At 46.6% G+C, this 4,008-nt stretch overlaps 1 protein-coding gene and 1 long non-coding RNA gene across 3 annotated transcripts in view; both read left to right on the top strand.

Annotated features, from left to right (window-relative positions):
* The first annotated feature begins 41 nt into the window (after positions 1-41).
* LOC311373476 lies at positions 42-3,453 on the top strand. The gene is made up of 10 exons (XR_014642293.1): positions 42-92; positions 763-810; positions 1,014-1,079; positions 1,364-1,410; positions 1,655-1,730; positions 1,943-1,991; positions 2,219-2,291; positions 2,552-2,597; positions 2,831-2,891; positions 3,374-3,453. It is a non-coding gene; the product is annotated as an uncharacterized lncRNA (long non-coding RNA).
* A 334-nt stretch (positions 3,454-3,787) lies between these two features.
* LOC311373477 (RING finger protein 175-like) overlaps positions 3,788-4,008 on the top strand; it is a 4,206-nt gene continuing 3,985 nt past the window's right edge. For both annotated transcript variants that reach the window (XM_084490240.1, XM_084490241.1), the window contains exon 1: positions 3,788-4,008. This exon is cut by the window's right edge and continues 77 nt beyond it. The gene's annotated coding sequence lies outside the window, so the exon portion shown is untranslated.

Genomic DNA, 4,008 nt, shown 5'->3' with positions numbered 1-4,008 from the left:
GTGCATATTTAAAGCGGATGTTCCTCTTCCAGGTTCTCATTCTCCTCTTGGAAACGGTGCGTCGACAGCAAGCCGAACATGCTACGATCAAGGTAAAAAAAAAAAGGTCCCCACTCAGTACGAGATGGTAGAAATATCCTTCAGTTCTAGAAAGGGTGGAAGTGTTAATGAGTATTAGCCGAGAATGCTGCTTCTCAGGCTGCTTTGTTGGCACAGATGTTTGTAGATTGTTTCTGAATCAGAGGGACCCAGTCTGCAGCATGTTGTCGTCACGGATAAATGGTGCTGTTAGTTCTTTCTTTATGCAAGTTGTACAGAACTAGTTTTACTTTTGTACAATACGTTATTATCCTTGCTTTTACCCGTGTTCATTTGTTAGTTTTTCGCATGTGGTCTCACCAGACGCATCTACAACTTGAAACTAATGCCTAGACTCTTTTGCAAGAAGCGGACCATCCGCCAACAGCCGGTCGCTGTGTATTCAGACTGGGTGCTGAAGTTAATCAGTTAAACAGAATCTACTTAAGTTTGATCAAACTTAACTTTCAGTCAAGTGGCCTCCCCGCCTGGCGAACTAGATCTATAAACTTTGGGTGGCAAAAAGAATGGGGAGGGTGATTCGAAGTTTGCAGTATTATACTTTTCTGTTCTAATCCTGCTAATGGAGTACTTGGCTGGAAAGAATTTTCAGTTTATTTTTTGTAGTGATGGCATGAGCTGGAAATGTGTTGCATGTTATTGAACTACCATTCTTAATTTCAGATGGTGCCAAAGAAGTGCAGAATCGTCACATGCTGACAAGTGTTCAAGGTACGCCGTGTTTAAGCGCGCATCTAATAACATGGTCACCGCATGCGCTGTGATGATGTCATTCCTACATTCGCAGTTTGCACCTGAGGTCTCCGGACCGGAGAAGGCCCAATACTTCCTTGGATGTCTGAGCGCTTTGTGTGGCGGCTATAGAGTGTTCTCTACTGTTAATGTGTTAACTCAACTGTTCTGCCCTGTTTCAGGATAGGGATGTGCCCTTTCACCTGGAAATGATGGCTCTCAACTGCATGAGGGACCTCCAAGAGCAGGTAATTATCTCCCTTCTGTTATCTTGCACATCCAGTCAATATTTAGTAAGTTAAAATCAGTGTTTTCCTACACATCGTTGTCTGAACCCCTGCGTACAACGTCTTCCACTAAGGCTTTTTCGCTGTGATGATGTCATTCCTACATTCGCAGTTTGCACCTGAGGTCCTCGGACCAGAGAAGGCCCAATACTTCCTTGGATGTCTGAGCGAAACGACAATGATGGTCGTTCTGTGTTTGTTAGTTTTGAGAGGCGGTCAGTTGACGGTTGGTTCTTGTGTTTCAGGACTGAGCCGTAAGACGGGGGCTGGTGACCAGACCATGTCAGTGTTGGTAAGTATTTGTTCAACCATTTTGGCTCGGTCAACCTCTTGTCTCTCCCATCGGTCACGGTTTCGCTGTGATGATGTCATTCCTACATTCGCAGTTTGCACCTGAGGTCTCCGGACCGGAGAAGGCCCAATACTTCCTTGGATGTCTGAGCGAAACCACATTAATGTCCGCCTAGATGCAGTCATTTTTTTTTATCACCGCTTCCTCCTCCCTGAACGCGCCCTAACATTATGTTCTCCTGCAGGTGAACAGTGACGGGGCTTCCTGATTGGGTGTCGAAGCTCTAGCAGGAAGTCGGGACCCAGTCTCCTCCAGAGAAGGTAAAGGACTTCAAATTGTAGCTGGGTGGGGGTGTGACTAGTGTTTCGCTGTGATGATGTCATTCCTACATTCGCAGTTTGCACCTGAGGTCCCCGGACCGGAGAAGGCCCAACACTTCCTTGGATGTCTGAGCGAAACCACAATGCTGTCTGACATTTTGACTGTTATTTTGAGAGGCTGGTCAGTTGACGGGTTGGTTCTTGTGTTTCAGGACCGAGCTGTAAGACGGGGGGGCTGGTGACCAGACCATGCCAGCGTTGGTACGTATTTGCTAAACCTTTTTGGCTCGGTCGACCGCTAGTTTCGGTCACGGTTTCGCTGTGATGATGTCATTCCTACATTCGCAGTTTGCACCCGAGGTCTACGGACCGGAGAAGGCCCAACACTTCCTTGGATGTCTGAGCGAAACCAGGCCTAGCTGCAGCCATTTTGTGTCGCTGCTTCCCCCCCGCCCCTCCCTGAACGTGATCTTTATTTTCTCCTGCAGGTGAACAGTGACGGGGCTTCCTGATTGGGTGATGCTCTGGCAGGAAGTAGTGAACCAGGCACCTCCATAGAAGGTAAAGGACCTCAAGTTGTGGGTGGTGTGTAGGTCTTTACTTTGCCAGTTGGTTGGGGGGGGGGGGGGGGGTAGTAGGTGCGGTGACCTAGTGTTTCGCTGTGATGATGTCATTCCTACATTCGCAGTTTGCACCCGAGGTCTACGGACCGGAGAAGGCCCAATACTTCCTTGGATGTCTGAGCGAAACGACAATGTCCGCCATTTTTGCTGTGTTAGTTTCAGAGGCGGGTCGGTTGACGTTTAGTTCTTGCGTTTCAGGATCGAGCCCTAAGACTCAGGCGGTGACCAGAACATGTCGGTGTTGGTACGTATTTTTTCAATCATTTTCAAGTCAACCTCTAGCGACCTTCATGTCGGCCTGTTTCGCTGTGATGATGTCATTCCTACATTCGCAGTTTGCACCTGAGGTCCTCGGACCGGAGAAGGCCCAATACTTCCTTGGATGTCTGAGCGAAACGACGCCCTTTTGACTATGTTGTGTGATCAAATGACGAGGTTTGTTTCCCTGAGTAACTGTGGCGCTGAACTGTGTTCCAGCTGGTCCTGATGTCGACCTGTTCCCAGGACCCATCCTGTGGGGCCTCCTGGTTGTTTGGAGGTGAGGGCTGACTCTGCTTTAGGTCTTCTGGAACCCCCGGAGAACACCCGGAGAACAGTCTTGTTTCTACTGCATTAAAAACACTTATTTCAGATAAAGTATTCTACTACTAAAAACTTCATCAGGACAAATTTTCCTCTATAAATTGCTCTTTTCAAATATGCAAAAGTGGTGATAAAAACAGGATCAGAATTAAAAGGCAAATATTATTGCATTTAAACATTACATGTCTGTGTAATAGTCTATAGTTCTACTAGAGACTCTAGTATCTATACTATACTAGCTGCAAGCAACTTATTGGAGGTATCCTGTGCGCTGTGATGATGTCATTCCTACATTCGCAGTTTGCACCTGAGGTCTTCGGACCAGTGACGGCCCAATACTTCCTTGGATGTCTGAGCGCTCTATTAAATGGTCTTCTGGGTGTAGAGCTATATCTGATGGTCTGCTGCCCAATCCTCAACCTCCTTCTCTTGTTACAGCTCCATGATGTCAGAGCCGGCCCGCGGTGACCTCCAGATCTGAATTGTGAATCTTTTCAATAAAACAAATGAATGAAAAAAGAACAGACTACCTTTTTTATTGTTTCCTCATTATGAAATGGTTGAACTAAGCATGGTTGAGTTTAAATAAACCTCTTGGTTGACAGAAGGATTTTAACAAATCTTAAACTGAACCTGGTCTAGTTCCCTGTCAACTCTAGGTTCTGGGGTTTAGTTAATTGCCGTAAAAATGAGATTTAAAAACCGCGGGTTGATTAGATGGTACATTAGTTCGTCTTTCTTGGCCTCTCGGCTTGCCGTAGTGAGAAGAATTCCAAGCAGGTTGGGTGTCTTGCTGGATCTGGAATTACGTCAGTTCCCGTTAGCCGGTTATCTTAAGATATATCAGATAAAGCAATGCAGCCGTGGATTTAATACCCGGTGTACGAGCCAACGTTAACGCAGGCGGCCGGCTATGTGTGGGACTCGGGTCAAAATAGACTACCTCCTGATTCAAGCCTGTACTAAGAATGTTTTTGCCCGGACAGCTGATGGGGCGACTGGGCATCAAAGCTGAACAGACACGCCAGTGTTTTAAGTAGGCTTTTCATTTACACAAACGTTTGACAATCATC

Source organism: Micromesistius poutassou (assembly GCF_964030765.1).
Source record: "Micromesistius poutassou genome assembly, contig: SCAFFOLD_4468, whole genome shotgun sequence".
NCBI lineage: Eukaryota > Metazoa > Chordata > Actinopteri > Gadiformes > Gadidae > Micromesistius > Micromesistius poutassou.
This window is presented reverse-complemented; position numbering and strand designations above follow the sequence as displayed.